The sequence below is a fragment of the Crocuta crocuta genome, unplaced genomic scaffold (genome assembly GCF_008692635.1).
Source record: "Crocuta crocuta isolate KB4526 unplaced genomic scaffold, BGI_CrCroc_1.0 scaffold13, whole genome shotgun sequence".
Taxonomy (NCBI): domain Eukaryota; kingdom Metazoa; phylum Chordata; class Mammalia; order Carnivora; family Hyaenidae; genus Crocuta; species Crocuta crocuta.
In genome coordinates, this window is record NW_027530007.1 from 3755072 (window position 1) to 3772587 (window position 17516).

Here is a 17516-nt window from a genome sequence, read left to right on the forward strand (position 1 = left end):
TGGGTGGTTCAGTGGGTTCAGCGTCTCAAACAGGATTTCTGCTCAGGTCAAGATCCCAGGGTCTTAAGATTGAACCGAGCAGTCGCTCCTCGCTAAGCATGGAGCCTGCTTGGGATTCTCTCTCTCCCTCTCTCTCTGCTCCTCCTCCCCCACAACGTCTCTCTATAGTTACTGCATTAAGGTTTTTGTTGTATGAATTTTTCAACATTAAATGTCTTAAAGTACATTTATCAGTCTATACAGAGAGAAACTAATCATGTTTTAACACTGAGCTTTCTGAAAGGAAAGCATTAGGTATATGTGTGTAAGGCAAAACAGATAAAGCTGAATTATTTAAAATAATTTAAAATATGTGTAGCATGGCCTTGTAACACCAGTAGAATCTGAAGCATCGATGAAAATAGGCCAACTCCACGTGAACAGAAAATCTTCACTGTTCATCCGGCCTACACTGGTGTGTTTACTCAGCAGAGTGCTTGCTAACACCACAAAAGGAATGAACTAGAGATACACACCACAACATGGATGTATTTCAAAGACAGGCTGAGTGCATGAAGCTTTGTGCAAAAGAGTACACATGGTATAATTCTGTTTTTAGGAAGCCCAGAACAGGCCAAACCAATCGATGGTAGAAAAAAATGAGAATCTCTGTTGTCTCAGAGCCAGAGCAGGAAACTTACGAGGTCATGGTAGTGTTCCACGTTTTGCTAAGGGTTTGCATCACACAAGTATATGCATTTCTCAAAATGTATTCACAGGACACTTAAGATTCTTGACTTTTATTGCATGTGAATTTTACCTTAAAAGAAATAAAAATGGGGGAAAAATAGACAAAAATTGAGACCTAGTTAATGACGGGCATGCCAAAGTGTTTAGGGTAAAAATGTACTGACAGCTGCAACTTTTTGTGAAATGCATCAAGAATAAGGTGGATTCATGTAAGAAAGGAAGGGATATATAGATGCTTCATGAACCTGCTAATATGTGCAAAAGAAATATAAGAAGGATAAACTAGAAGCAGATGAGATTAGTCACCTGCAAGGAGTAGGAATGTGGGGGAAAGAATAGGAAAAGGCACTGCTTCTCTGGGTGGACATTTCTTTAATGATCCTACTTTAGAATCAAGGCAGTATTGGGGCTCCTGGATGGCTCAGTGGGTTAAGCATCGACTTCAGCTCAGGTCATGATCTCACAATTCATGGGTTTGAGCCCCACGTTGGGCTCTGTGCTGACAGCTCAGAGCCTGGAGCCTGTTTCGGATTTTGTGTCTCCCTCTCTCTCTGCCCCTATGCTTCTCTCTCTCTCTCTCAAATATAAATAAACATTAAAAATTTTTTAAATAAATTTTTAAAAATCACAGCAGCGTTTCACATATTGCCCCCACACACACCAATAAAGTAAGTATAAATATTTTCAATCCACCAAGATGTGGAGGGAACCCAAAATAGAATACAAACAGTCACAAATGAACCAAACCACATTACAAACCAATAACTCAACCACCCTGCGGAGGGTGGGGAAGAAAAGAACTAAATTCAGCAACTTTTGGCCATAAACTGTAATGCTAAAGACAAAAAGAATCATGTACTAATATTCGACTCCAGTTAGTAAATTTGTCCCTCCAGGGCAAATTATGGATTAGCAACTCTGAAACTCCTTTATGTGTGTACGAGGACTGGACAAATAAGTAAATATACCATGGATAATGAGAGCCAGGTTTTCCCCTGCAGAACTAGAAGCTAGCAATTAAGAAAAGGGGAAATCCAGAATAAAGCCATGGTGTTCCATTGGACTCAAAGGCATCGGCATGAGCTCATAATTTCATACATATGGGAATATGGCTATGTCAATATATATGTGCACATATCTACTCACATACAGGTGGATAAATACAGAAATATAGATGCTATATATTAATAGCACACACAGACTTCCTAGCTCCATCCACTGGGAAGCCAGTGGTTCTCCCACAGCAATAAGCACATTTAGTGCCTGGATCTTGGTTTCTAAGCACCAGTCCCTCATGAAAGAACCCAGAGCTCCTTAGAGAAAATACAAAAGAAAGCCTGCAACATCTTATGTTGCCAGAAAGTAAGAAAGTACTCAGAAAATGCCAGGCAGGTCAAAAGGATGCAGGAATTAATCTGAAGGGAGCTTCCAATGATCCAACAGACAGAGCAACAAAATAAATTGTGATAATACTGGATTATAACCCAAAGAATGAAAGATCCCTGACTCCATCTTCATATAAACAAATAATTGAATAGATACATAAATATGGGGAAGAGGGGACCCCCTCTTCCTTAAGGTAGAACTGCAGCTAATCAATGTGGAAAGAATGAGGGTCATGGGAAAACACAATTAGAGATGCACAGAAATAACCGCTCCAGGCAAACCCCCCCACTGCCTGCTAAAATTAGTAGGTGAAAATTAAGGAAAGCCAGATATTTGCACAGTCTCAAAGTATCTCCTCCAAGTCACTTATTTTTTACAAACTGAAAAAGAATAAATTTATGATGGAAAAGCCTGCAGACAACTCCTTAGCCAACTGATAAAAGATACATCAGGAGCGATTTTGCAGGGAGATAACGGTGCCCACCCCCCCACCACGCGATGAACAGAGAAAGGCATAATCCCATCTCTGTGGTATTCTTGTTAAAAAAAAGGCATAGTCTCAATGCAATCATGAGAAAACTTCAGACAAAGCCAAATCGAAAGCCATTCAAAAAATAAATGGCTAGTATACATCAAAAGGGTCAAGGGTATGTAAAACAAAGACAGAGGAGCTGTCATAGACCGGAGGCTAAGGGTGTACATCAACTGTGTGCACGGTGGGATCCTGGACTGTGTCCTCCATCAGGAGAAGAAACTTAGTGGTTTGAATTGACAAAATTCAAATAAGATGTGGAGATTCAGGGGCGCCTGGGTGGCATAGTCGGGTAAGCAGCCGACTTCGGCTCAGGTCATGATCTCACAGTTCGTGGGTTTGAGCCCCGCGTCAGGCTCTGTGCTGACAGCTCAGAGCCTGGAGCCTGTTTCGGATTCTGTGTCTCCCTCTCTTTATGCCCCCTCCCACTCGTGCTCTGTCTCTCTCTGTTTCAAAATTAAATAAAACCACAAAATTAAAAATTAAAAAAAAAGATGTGGAGATTCATTCCTAGTGTTGTGGTATTGTTTTCCAAGTTTTTATTTAAATTCCAGTTGGAAAAAAATCTTTTTAATAAAACATCAAAACTCACTATTAGAAAGGTTTTAAAAAATAGTGTTATGGGACTGTGAATGTTGTGTTAGCTCATTCGAATGTTGATCCGATTATTGTTTTATGGCTCAGTAAGATGCGAACACTGGGGGAAGCTGATGAAGGGTATTTGGGAACCCCACATACTATTCTTGCAACTTTTCTGTAAATCTAAAATTATTTCAGTATAAAAAGCTGAAACGATAAGATGGACTGATGGATGGATAGATGGTTATATAATAAACGCATACATGGAAATACTAACTGGGGTCTCTGGGAGACAGGTATGGGGGTGTTCACTGCACCTTTCATATTCTTTCAACATGTCTGTATAGTTGAAGCTTTTAAAACTAAAATGTTGGAAACATCCCTTCTTTTAATTAAGTGTTTTCATTTTAATTCCAGTACAGTTAACATACGGTGTTACATCAGTTACAGGGGTGCAGTATAGCGATTCAACAATCCTGTACGTTACCTACTACTCATGATGGTAAGTGTCCTTTTCATCCCCATCACCTATTTCCACCACATCTCCCCACCCCCACCGCCCTCCCAAAACATCCAATGTTTGATAAGCTCAACTTGACTTTGATTCTGGTGGTAACTTATTTTTTCCTAATTGAACGTCAAGAGATTTGTGACCAGTGATAACGGCGGCGTAGGATAAATTGACTGGCTAATCAGGATGTCTCAGGAAAGAGAGGCTCGTCCTGGAGGTAGCAGGCAGAGCGAGCGCACCAAACAACGAAGGATGGAGTAAACAACAGCCAGAGAAGAACACATGAGGGGCGCCTGGGGGACTCAGCTGGGTACGTGTCTCATTTCGCCTCAGGTCATGATCTCAAAGGTTCGTGGGTTCGAGCCCCGCGTCGGGCTCTGTGCTGACAGCTCAGAGCCTGGAGCCTGTTTCAGATTCTGTGTCTCCCTCTTTCTCTCTTCCCCTTCCTCTCTCTCTCTCTGTGTCTCTCTCAAAAATAAATAAACATTTAAAAAATTAAAAAAAAGAGAGAGAAGAACACTTAAAACCTCAAAAGTGAAAATGCAATCATTAACGAGAGGACTGCCTACGTTTTTAGATGCACAGCGTCCTCTGGTTCCCGAAGTCCCTGAGTACAGACGGGGCGTGTTGGGAAGCTCCCTCTCTGGCTCCCAGTCAAGGCCTATCTCTCTGGGTGCAGATCGACCTTATCAAGCCACTGATTAGGAGAGGTCAGAAGTAGTGGACCCAGCGGAGCTGGGGGCTGGTGTGAGTTGGTACGGTTGCCTTATTTAATATTCTCTTATTGCTAAATAAACTGATTTAGTGAATCAGCCCCACAGTAAAATGACGTAACGAGCCATAAATCTGTACGGTTAACCTTTGGTGTTGTGTATGAATGTACACTCTTGTAACCCACATATTTATCACCGAACGCGGGAAACGGTGGAGTTGTAATGAAATACACACATGTTCCTTGGAGACAGACAGTCAGGAGATGATGAGGGGAAAAACATGATCTTCAGGCTCTAAAAGATTCACAGATCAGGAAATGTCCTATGAGATAATTCAGAAAGCTTCTGGTTCCCAGTATAGAACAGGAAACGCCAAAGGTTCGATTCAGCCCTCGGAGGATAGACATTTAGGGAAAATTCCAAAACCTAGGTCTCCTGGGAACCCAGAAAGGAATCGGCCCAGAAAGGGGAGATTCCATCGGCTGCTAAACTTCCCTGGTTCTACCAGTGAACTGTGAGTGCCTGAAACCTTGTGATACAGAAATCCGTTTCAGAGCTGCCGTGGAACTGAATCACTTTCCCCGCGGTGAATGGTCCCCTTTGTACATGTGGGGTATAATGTGGGGTGGAGTGTCAGTCTAGAACTGAGAGACCATATGTGTAGAGGAGGAAGTTGGGTCCATAATCGTGACCCTTCGAGGTACACATAGAGCCCGAGGAAGCTAATAAGCCTAAATGATAATAATTTTTTAAAAATAAAAGCTAACATTCATTAAGCACTTCAATGTGCCAGGCCCGGTGCTCAGCAATTAGACGTATTCACTCGCTTAACAAGAGTCATTTCTTCCCAGAGTGCTAACCAGGCCTCAGCAGGACGCAGAGCTGACCCACGGTTTACTGGCAACTTCGAGAGAGAGAATAATGACTGCTGAGCGCCTACAGCATTTGAGCCCCCTCCACAGCTTGTCTTCCCTTGTGCACACTGAAGGTTTGCCAAGATTGAATCGAAAATTACCCCAGCTGCACTTATTTCAAGATTGCCAAACAGAGCCCTTCCTCCAGCCGGTACTGCACTACTCATTTCTAAATCAACATGGCACGTTCCTACGACGCTCAGAGGACACGCGTTTTTCTCATAGAGGGAAAAGCCATTTTGTGACACAGCTGTGTCCCTGAAGCACAAGTCATCGCAAACACATAGATCCGCTCGGAGATTCTGCAGTTGGATCTGATGTGTTGAAAGAGTCCAAGTTTTCCACAACTGTATCAGAAATGGGGAGGCATGAACATGAATCCCTCAGATAATTTTTTTAAAGGTCAGCTAAAAACCCGATTTCTTTTTCTGAGCTAGGACATTAAACAGGCACGTTCGGCTTGAGAGATCTGACATATGATTTCTCACCACATCCTTCTTATTAAACTTAAAATCAGTGTTGATTTTTTTTAAGTTTATTTATCTATTTAGAGAGAGAAAGAATGAGCAGAGGAGGGGCAGAGAGAGAGAGAGGGAGAGAGAGAGACCCCCAAGCAGGCTCTGAGCTGTCGGTGAAGAGCCTGAAGTGGGGCTCGAATTCATGAACCATGAGCTCATGACCTGAGTCGAAGTCAAGAGTTGGATGCGTAACCGACTGAACCACCCAGGTGCCCCAAAATCAGTGTTGATTTTTAAAGACTGATTGACGTCACTGGTGTCCCTATGGGAGGGCTTAATCGTTAGTAGGGAATGCAAGTTAACGTGTCACTTGAAATTCAGGCTTGGTGGGCAATTTGTCGGCAGGACGATGATCCAGTTCTCCTGAGTAACAACTTCGAGCATCTGAGATTTGTGCTTTTCCTTATTGTACGTCGCCCACCACCCAACATTGGGCAAACCACCTCGCAGATTCAGGGGAGAAAGGAGATATCTTCACACAGCTCGAGACAGCCGCTGGACATCTGCATATTTAAAACTCCCTGCCTGTGTCTAGTTATAAACTGAAAAATGGACTCCGAGAGGTGCTGTGAGATCAGGCAGTGTCTGCATGTACACAAATGTGTCTCTTCCATGAACTATCTTAGAGCTTCTTGCTGTTCATCCTTCAGAGCCTGTTGCTACCCTATTATGTGGGGCGGGGGTACCACAGCCTCATCCCAAAGCATACGCCAACCTCCCTTCGTGGGTCATGTCTTCAGGTCTCAGTTTGCATCCTTTCTACCTGTAACTGCACCTATATATTCACCAGCCCCATCTTCCCAATTTAGGAAATAGTGTTTCTGACTCTAGCACCTGTGTATCCCCTCCGGGTTTGTATTTCTTCAAGCTCACTCTCTCCCCTGCTCTTTCCCATGGCCTACAAAGGAGCTTCGGTATCCGGTACCTGAAGGAAAAGTTTACCTTTTGCAGGACCTCCGAAAGCACTCTGTAGGAGAGAAGGCAGTGTTCTCTCTCCCATCTTCTGGTGCGATTTCAGCCCCTGCACGATTCCTGAAACCCTCCGCTCCTCTCCATCTTCTCTGCCAGGACGCTGGTCCAAGGCTGTACCATGATTTCTCACCTGGATTCTTGTACTTTGTTTTGAAATGCAAAACTGTGTTCAACCATGCACAAGTTAGCAGTTTCCTGAATGTTCTTAGATGCAGATCTTTATGCTCATTTAAAAGACCCAGCACGGCTCCTGTCACTGGGCTCCGCTCACTCTCTGTACACGTCACTCTTGCTTCCCCCGTTGCCTGGAATATTCTGCTCTCTGCCACCATTCCCTTCACTGTTTCACTCCTATTCACCCTTCAGGTCTGAGCTCAAAGCTCACATCCTCGGGTGTCCTTTGACCCCAGATTAGGTCATGCGTCAGTGCTGGGCACCATGTTTCTCCCCAGTTTGTGATGATATGCTTACTTTGTGTCATTATTTGATTAGTGCCTATCTCTCCCACAGACCCTAAGAATCGTGAGACAAATCCTATGTCACCTTGCTCTCGTTTATGTCTACAGTGAATGGCCAAGTTCCAGCCCTTCTCAGGAACTCAGTAAATATTCAGAGTTACTCAAATTTCTGAGTAAATACTCAGAAAGAGAAAGCTAGACTTATTTCCCGGCTCCCTGAGGTCTATTCCTCCACTTATCACAGTGTGCCTCCATTTACACTGCTCTCCTGAAAGTCACCAGTGACTTCCTCGTGATCAATCAAACACTATCTTGTAGCCTTACCCGACCTCCCTTGCTCCCTCACATTCCATTGCCTTCTGCATCCTCCTGACTTCCCGGATAGATTTCTGCCTTCCCAGTCTCTTTGGCCTCTTTCCATGGCTCTTCTCTGCTAACTCCTTAAATGTTGATTGCCCCTCAGAGTTCTGGCCTTCTTGCTCTCCTCATCCCATTCTACATCAGCGATTTCTTAACCTTTGGAAACTTCTAAGAATCTGACCAAAGTTAGGGACACACTCCATCCCAACATGCCAAGTGGAAATTCACAGAAAATATCGCTCATAATTTCCGGTGGCTAGCGAGCCCTGGCTCTCACTCACCAGAGCCACTTTGGACCCCAGGTAAGGACCCCATCTTACGTGCTCCCCCCAGGCACTGCCTTCCACGTCTAACGACCACTTCTGCTGTTAAATCTCTTTCCGGCCCTGACGTCTCTCACACTCGAGCCCTGATTTCAAATGGCAATTTCTGTCTCTTCCTAGATGGTCCTCAAGTACTGCCAGCATGCAAACACTCATTTCCCCAAATCTGCTGTTTTTCTCCTGCTTTGCCCCAAGCTAGGTAGCGTTCTCGTTTTCAAGAATTCCTTTTCTTCATCTATGGCATCTCTAGAAAGTCATCCAGGGTCCCAGGAAGAACAGGAAAGAAGAAACAAAGAAACCTTAATGTTCTCAATCCAATTTTCCAAAGGTTTTTCAAAATGCATTCCACCTCTTTCCTGAAAACAAAGCAATTCCAGAACAAACAGATCAACAAATAAAACATGCGTGTAAAGAAAGGAAGTAGGACATCCGCGTTGGCAGGCCCCGCCCATCCCTCAAGAATATAATACATGCGCTAAGGTACAACTGAAAAGCGTGTCCTCAGCATGAGATAGGGAGAGAAAGACATGCTATTACTTTGGCGTCCGTCCATCCACAGCACCTCTGGGGGGCCCTGCTGTTAAATCTGGCCACCCTACCTTCCCAACTATTCTCCGGAACAATCTTACCAGGTCTCCTCCTTGACCCCATATTTCATAAACTAACCCTCTGCTCTGCTGCAGTTACTCTTCCAACCTGGAATGTGCCTCCGCTCTGTTTTGACTTTGCAAGTTCTTCCTCAAGGTCCAGAACAAATGACTCATATATGGGCAGAATATGTCACTGGCCAACCTCCCCTCTCCATCTAAAGCTGGGCCCAAGCTCTGCCTGTTCCACAAAGGCTTCCCCCGTTCAATTATGTCAGCAATTGTTGTGTGTCAGCAATATGTCAGCAATATGTCGGCACGTGTTGTGTGTAAGGTGCTGTGTTCCTTGAAGAGGCCGGAATGTACTAGAATAGGGAGGAGATCGAAAGTTGAAAATAGCATGGTGTGTGACTCCAGAACAACTTTTAGAAACAAGACTGAAGCCAAGTAAAATGTGAGGCCACGAGACACAGCCATTGGGGCACAGACTGACGTTCCCCAACCCCTTATCTCTCCTTTCTCTGAAATCGCATCTGATTTGCCCTCCCGTGGGAATCTGTGATTCTCGCATGTTGATCTGGAGCCACAACCAGTTTGGAGGCTTTCTGAAGATGGGTGCTGTGCTCCCCCTCTCTCTACGGAAGCCTTGAGAACAGGCCTTTGGACAGAGGAGAGGTGTGGCAGAGAGTCAAAGAATGACAGGAGGTCATCCTGTTTTAAGAAACAAGTTCTTATAGGGGCACCTGGGTGGCTCCATTGGTTAAGCGTCCAGCTTCGGCTCAGGTCATGATCTCACAGTCGGTGAGTTCGAGCCCCGCATCAGGCTCTGTGCTGACAGCTCGGAGCCTGGAGCCTGGTTCCGATTCTGGGTCTCCCTCTCTCTCTCTGCCCTTCCCCCACTCGCCCTCTGTCTCTCTCTCAAAAATAAGTAAACATTAAAAAGATGTTATAGAAAAAGAAACAAACTCTTATAAAGGTGATTCACCTCATATGGATCGTAGTCATAACAAATAACAACCAAGCCTCAAACTAAGCATAACCTTTGTTCATCAAGAAAGTAATCACATATGCACCAAAGCAACTGAAGGGCCCTTGTAAATGATGACCAGCCTCCTAGCATCCTCAGTCAAAGTGATGCTCTTCCAGGTGACTTCCAAGATCCTTTAGTAGCCACCGAGAAATACAATGTAGGAAAAATGGATCCAAATGTCTATGTATCTAACTAAGGCCCGCCTCCACCGCAGCCCATAAAGGTGAGAGCGAGTTAACAGGTAAGACAGTTAGGAGCCAAGCGAGCAAGGGTCCAGCAAAGCAGCTGCCCTGCTGTGGCCGGGCCAGGGCCTGGGGCCAGTTCTTACAGTAGGTGGTGTGCTCTTGCCTTGAGTCACGCACGAGGGAAGCTGCCCTCCTTGACCAGTACTGTAGGCGCTTAGATCCGGTATTTGCTTTTAGACCGTGGGAGCAAAACTAATAAGGAAAATACACCAGAACAGCTGGGAAATCAATTCCCTTCTGACTGCACAGAAATCGCGACTGCCAAGGCATTTTCTGTCCTCGAGACAGAGAGGTCTTCGAAGGATGTGTGCTTTTCTTTTTTCGGTCCTTCAAACTCATTTCTTTTGCCTTTCTTCCAGCCCCACTGATGACTTTATACTCTATGCTTGAAGTGATACTAAGTTCCAACTGTTTTGTAACACGAAGGATGGCCAAAAAGAAAAAAAAATGATATCTATGTGTGTGTGTTTGTGTGTATAATTGGAGAAGCAGCTATAAAATTTTATATTTCTTGTATCCTTTTGAACACTGCATATTCCACAACTTTGAGATTCCAGATACAGGTCCGTGTTTGCTTGTGTGGTGCCCGATCTTTCCTCGTCTTACCAAGATAATTTCAGATCTTCATTCAGTCTTGTCTGTACAACAGAAATGAAAATTCCGGACCTCATCAAACACTACTGGCCCGAGAGAGAATTCTATAGCCGAAGAGAATGCAAATTAATACTCACCCCGTCTCCTGGCTTCAAAAGCGTGAGAACAGCTTCATCAGAAAACCAGCAGTTCTGCTGAAAAAAACACTTGGATTCCAGCAAAAACCCGGAATAATCCAAGTAAACCAGCTGTCGGAAGAATGCATCCATTCTAGGAACTATGGTTTATCATTCAGTGGTTAGAATTAAAAGTGAGTTTTTGACCAGGCGATACTTTTTTAAGTTTAGCTCAGTGATAAATCCATTTTTCAGGATACAAATATCTAGCAACATATCCAACTTTATTAACATTAATTTTCACGGCTCATGCAGTCTTTCAGTTTTGAAAACTCTTCCTCTGACACGGCTCTTCCCACTCGGTGCTAGTTATCAGCAACATGAATGGGGATATCTTCTGTGAAGGGTACTATTTCTGGGGAGGGGCACTGGGGTGGCTCAGTTGGGGAAGCATCCGACTCTTGATCTCGGCTCAGGTCACGATCTCATGGTTTGTGGGATCAAGCCTTGCATTAGGCTCTGTGCTGATGGCATGGAACCTTCTTGGGATCCTCTCTCTCCCTCTCTCTCTATGCCCCTCTTCAACTTGTGTGTGCTCTCTCTCTCTCAAAATAAATAAATACACTTTTTAAAATGTTTTTAAAAAAAGAATGCTATTCTTGGGGGGAGCATGTGGAACTACTTAGCCGAGGAAAAGGATACAAACCAATTCTGCATAGACATAGTCCTGACTATCTGTATCCTGTCAGATCTGATCGACTAGTAGCTTTTCAGCATCAACCTGGCCCTTCCGCTTTCTTGGCTTTTAAGTGTGGCCCCCAGGAGCTCATGCAGAGTTGGTGAAAGTTGCAGAAGGGAAAATGCAAAATTCGAAAGAGCCCACTTATCTGAGAATCACATGACCTGGGCAGCGGAGTGAACACAAGGACAATTAAGTGGGAAAGGTAGCATGAGCCAGCACCCTGGTAAAAACTCCAACTCACTCAAAGGACCTCACACATCTGTCACGACGATGAGCGAGCACACAGTAGGCCCTCAGCACGCACGATGGACAGCTGCTTATTCTAAGTGGCAAGCCAAGACCTTAGTCATTAGATAAATTGTACTTAATGTCATTTTACTCAAGTGTGGAAATACTGTAAGTCACCTCTTTTTTTCCAACACGCTTACTATAAAATAGGTTTCTCAGGGGCGCCTGGGTGGCTCCATCGGTTAAGCATCCGACTCTTGATTTCAGCTGAGGTCAGGATCTCACGGTTCTTGAGTTCGAGCCTGGCATCAGGCTCCATGATCACAGCTTGGAGCCTGCTTGGGACTCTTTCTTTCACCCTCTCTCTCTGCCCCTCCCCTGCTCACACCTTCTCTCTCAAAATAAGTAAATAAACTTGAAAAAAAAAAGTACGTTTCTTATATAATGAAGCAAACATCAGATGCGGACAAGAATTCTATTGGATCTAAAACAGGATCTGGGTTGATGTCTACTCTAAGAGACATGGGATCCTAGTGCACCCCCACAGGAAATGGCCAGGCATAGGACTTTACAGAAAAGGGCAATATTAGTTTTCCATTGGGGGGGGATGTATGGTATTTCTTTATTCCCATATATGGATTAAAGAAAATTTCCATCTTAGATGCATGACTTTAGGGCTCAAAACCATGCTGGTAACTAATAGGCATCTTAAGTATGTGGCACTTAGCTCCTCATCTGTCCCCCAAAATCTGCTCTTCCAGAGCCTCCCCATCCCCTTCCCAGAAGCACCATCCTTCTGGTCACCCAGGCCAGAGCCTTGGGCGCCATCCTTGCCTCCCCGCCTTCCCTCACGTCCCACATCCAGCCCATCAGCAAACCCTCTCGGCCCATCCTTCAAAACAGATCTAGAAGCTAACTTTCTCGCCACCCCCATTCCCAGCTGCCGGGTCAAGTCACCGCCATCCTTCCGCCTGGATTTTCGAAAAGCTTCTGTAACTAGCACCCTAGCTTTCTGCCTTATCTCCCTTGAGTCAGTAATCTATACATAAGTCAGAGGGATCCTTTTATTTATTTATTTATTTATTTTTATGTCTCTTGTTAATTTTTATTCTTTTTTTTTTTTTTACAAATAGTTTATTGTCAAATTAGTTTCCACATAACACTCAGTGCTCATCCCCACAAGTGTCCTCCTCCATGCCCATCCTCCCTTCGGCCCCCCCAGAGGGATCCTTTTAAAACGCAAGTCAGTTGGATTTCCCCTCCCTCCGCTGCTCAGACCCCCAGCAGAGTAAAGTTCAAAGTCCTCCCTCCTCCCTCCTCCTGGCCCATGGCTCTCCAGCCTCCCGCCCTCCGGGCTGTTCCTTGAAAACACCTGCTTTGTCGGCTTCCCTTTTGCCTGAAATGTTCTTCCCCAAATGTCCTTCCGACCCAGCCTCTGGTGATGGTGTTCAGGGCCCTATCCCTCGCCGCCAGCACAGGGCAGAGCACAGAGTAGGGCAGCAACAACTGAGTGAATGAGCATAATAGTAGGAGAGTAAATGATGTATCTCTGGCTAGGTGGCACTATCCTTTCTTTTTTAAAAACAAAAATATTTTATTTATTTTTGAGAGAGCATGAGTGGGGAGGNAGCAGCGAGCCTGATGTGCAGCTCGAACTCACGAACCGTGAGATCATCATGACCTGATCCGAAGTCGGACGCTCAACCGACGGAGCCAGCCAGGCGCCCCGGCACTACGCCTTCCATTAAAATGACCACATGACAGGCACACTCCTACCTGAGGCACACATCTCCGTGAGGCACTCGGCGCTCGGCAGGCTCGGAGGTGAACAAGAGAGACTTGCTCCCGCCTTCATGGAGTTGACAGACAGCTCCGTGGGAGGAGGCAGGACAGCAGAAACGTCAGGAACACGGGTGTTCAGGAAGCACATCACGAGGATGTTGAGTCTGGCCTAGGGGGTCAGGAAAGGCCCACCACCAAGAGGTGACATTAAACCTGACACCCGAATGACAGTAGAGTTGCCCAGGCAAAGACAGAAGAGAATATTCCAGACAGAGGGAAGAGCAGGACTGGGTCTGGGGTGGACAGAACTGAGTCCAGCTGGTTGGAGGAACTGAAAGAGACGGAGAGAGCGCGAGATAAAGAGAGAGCAAGCGACAGAGCAAAGAAGGATCCTGAGAAACAGCCCTGAGCAGCCAGGGGGCATCCCGAAGAGCCTTGGGTCAATAGGAGTACGATCAGATGTGCATTCGGGAACCGTTTACTCTGTGCTGTGACAAGTGAGTTGGGGGCAGGCAAGAAGGGGAGGAACGTTAGGAAGCCAGAGCCGACAGTGGCTTGCGCGGGGCTCGTGGCAGTGGAAGTGTGCACTGCGCACAGAGTACGGGTTTATATAAAATCATTAGCCTTACGCAGGTACTCTTCTTCCCTCAAACCTCCAGGACTAAAAGTCATCCAACAACCTGAACAAACAGAAAGTCTGGAGATCTAGATGCCCCAAGAGAAAACACACACACACACACACACACACACACACACACACACACACACACACTGCTCTTATTACAATTTTACCAGTCCTTTGAGAAACACTGCAAAGTATTGGAATGTTATCTTGTCATCTGTCAGGAATTAGCCAAACAAAACACGTTAGAGCGTTTGCTTAAAGTGCCATGAACAAAAACCAAAATCGGCGCCTCAATGTTGCTGAAGAAGATGAAGCATTCGAAGGCGGGTTTTTTTGCCCCATTTTTCAAGTGAGGAAATTGAAGCACAGAGAGGTCAAGTCGCTCCCTGAAGCCGAGAAGCAACAGCACACGTACGGATATCGCAGCGCCGTCTTGGTGATGACATAGCTCAGCAGTCACAGTACCAGGACTGAAACCTAGCCTTGTGGACACCAGACCTGGTTTCAGTCTGCTGACTTTCCCATACGGCGGAAGTGTCCAGAAGAATCCTTTGATGTGTCCTGACAGAATCCTGTTTGGTCGAATGCCTCGTTTGGGACCTCGCTCATGAGAAATACTTCCACTTGTCTACTTACTGTCTCTGGACACAACGCCAGGGTCTGTGGACACAGTGATGGGTAACAGCAGGCCCTGCCTTCAATGGGCTTACAGTCTTGTACACGGCCACTAGTCACATTATCTGTAAAATGCTGTGGGGCAAAAAGTACAGAGTGTTAGGGGCACATGTCAGGGGCACAGCCTGGACTTGGGGAGGGGTAGAACAAGGGAACATTCCTTGAGGAGTTGTCAGTTAAATTACCCAAGGAACGGGGCTCCTGGCTGGCTCAGTCGGAAGAGCGAGCGAGTCTTGATCTCGGGGTCCTGAGTTCCAGCCCCACCCTGGTGTAGAGGTGACTTAAATAAATAAATATGAAATCGCCCAAGGAAGACTCTTCCCAATGACTGCTGCACCCTTGCTCCGGTATGAATTCCCCACATGGACGCCCTCTCCTGCGTGTCCCACGTCTTCCTTCCAGAATAATCATGGCACAGTGCTTTCAGAAAGAGCGTGAGTGTTTACGGAGAGACGTGGCATGCAGCGTCTCGTTGGATTCCCAGAACCGTCCTCAGGAAGCAGGCCACGCCGGTGAAATAATTCCCATATTACAAGTGAAGGAAGTGGGGACTCCAGACGTTAGATGAAAGTGCAATTTCACACACCCAATTAGCAGGGAGCGCAGCCCTAGAGCCCACGGGTTAGACTTCTGGCCCTTTGCTCTTTCCACCAAATCACACATTTTTCGCTTAGCTGACATTCCATACTCCCGACTCTTTCTCTCCGTCCTGACCAGTTTCTTCTCCTAGAGATGGCTTCCCTTCCTGAGCTGTGCGTGGACGGGAGGACACGGGGAGTCCAGGAGCTGGCCGGGGGGAGATTTATGGAATAAGGCACAAGTGAATAAAAGAGCTCTGATAGATGAATGAAGAACTTTCCAACGACTTTTGCTGATAATTTTGTAGGAAAGGGAAAAAGAATGACAGGAATGAAGTGCAATTTACTCCTCCTTCCCAGGCCTGGGACGAAATGTACTCCTAGGCTCTAGGGGTTTTATTTAACCAATTAGTCACAGGTTAAGTGAAGCAACTTTTTGAAAAAATGGCGCAAGAAGGAATCCACGCACAGGCGCTGGTCGTGAGAGAAATAAAGACAAATGTATCCCGAGCTATGAAAAAGAGGGAAACAAAAGCACCTGCAATAAAAACGCCAGCGTCAAGGTCGCTTTTACTAAAGAGTGAGTCTCAAAAGAAGTGAGAGGGGGATGGAGGGCTCTGGGCAAGGAGAGTTAATCGCCACCGTGGGTGTCCTGTGGCTCCAGGCCCTCCAGGGCCACTTACCTGCTGCTGTCAGTGTGCATGACCTGAGGAGATCAGGGACACCACCACCCATTCGCGGGGTAACCTCTGTTCAAGGTATTGCAGGGCCGCCTCGCTTTCTGACCCTAGAAAGTTCTAGAATTCATTTTCTACAAGTCAGGTCTGAAAGTGCAGCCAGATCTAATGCACTTTTTCTCTTGAACAAAGGAGCAGCCATTCCCAGAGCCCAGTCCAACCTGAAATACCAGATTTCCTAATGAGAAGTCAGCCCGGAGGCCTGTCCTGGCACTTTCTTGCCATGTTTAACCCCTTCCTTCCCTCCCACAGGTCCCCAGAATTTTACTTTCAAATATCGTGGAGGTTATTTCATTAAAAAATATCTATATATGTATACAAAAAGATAGTGGAAATATATATATATATGTACAGTATAGTGAAAATCCCATGTCTAACTACTTTTTAGCTACCAATATGCACTAACATCCCTCTATACATACATAATCATTCCAGAGAGTACCTAATAAGAAAACTGTAAGAAGTAATAAATAGTGCCACCAATCATCACCAAGTCATATATTAATCTTTCTAATTCATACCTTTTTGCATAAAAAGATATGAAATTAACCGTTCTGATCCTTTTTCAAACAATGTCACCAAGAGATCTTGAGTCGGCCCACAAATCATGTATGTCAGATGTCTCTGGGGACAGCTGGGGGCTCAGTGGGTTGAGTGTCCGACTTTTGATTTCAGTTCAGATCATGATCTCCCAGTTGGTGGGTTCGAGCCCCACATGAGGCTTGTATGTTGATGGTGGGGACCCTGTTTGGGACTCTCTCCCTCTCCTGCTCTCTGCCCCTTTTCTGCTTGTGTGCTCTCTCTCTGTCTCTGTCTCTCTCTCTCAAAATGAATAAATAAAAACTTAAAAAAAATAAAATCTCTCTATTACTCATGAAACTCTATACTGTCTCATCCAATAAATGAAAATAATAAGTTCCAGGCTGAGTTTCTTTGATTCCAACTGTTCATATTCCTGTTTCTTTTTAAAAGTCAGTCTTCGGATCCTGGAGTTTAACGTCTTTGTGATTCTTCTTAACCGTACTTCATACACACAGTGACAACATCCGCAGGTTTTGTTCTCTTGCATTTAATTTATGAAGATTTAAAGGAAAACTTACTGAATAGGAAAAGTTTTGATTATTAAAAGTCCTGCAATCAGAAAAATAGTGGAGTCTGAAGCATAAATCTTTTATTAAAAATGAATGAGGAAGAGCAAATGAGTGTGAAGATTTCCTCCCTTGAATGAGCAAGACACCTTCTTCATGTGTCTTTTCTTTCCTTCGGCTTATGAAGGCAGGAAACATTTTAAAAAATAAGATAAAGAGGTGCCTGGGTGGTTCAGTCGGTTAAGTGCCCAACTTCGACTCAGGTCAGGATCTCACGGTTCGTGGGTTTGAGCCCTGCATCGGGTTCTATGCTGACAGCTTGGAGCCTGGAGCCTGCTTCGGATTCCATGTCTCTGTCTCTCTCTGCCCCTCCCCCACTCATGCCCTGTCTTTGTCTCTCTCTCTCAAAAATAAATAAACTTTAAAAAAAAATTTTTTTTAAACCAAGATAAATACTCAGTGATAGCAGAAGTGTGGAGGAGACAACACTTCCA

General features: G+C 45.2%; 1 long non-coding RNA gene across 1 annotated transcript in view; it reads right to left on the minus strand.

The window, feature by feature from the left end:
• The window catches only part of LOC144231406 (uncharacterized), a 64309-nt gene extending 48233 nt beyond the window's left edge, over positions 1-16076 (minus strand). The window contains exons 1-2 of the long non-coding RNA XR_013335079.1: positions 15881-16076; positions 13314-14694 (exon numbers count right to left, since the gene is read on the minus strand). This is a non-coding gene — a long non-coding RNA (uncharacterized LOC144231406). The remainder of the gene's footprint in view (positions 1-13313; positions 14695-15880) is intronic.
• Between the last annotated feature and the right edge of the window lie 1440 nt (positions 16077-17516).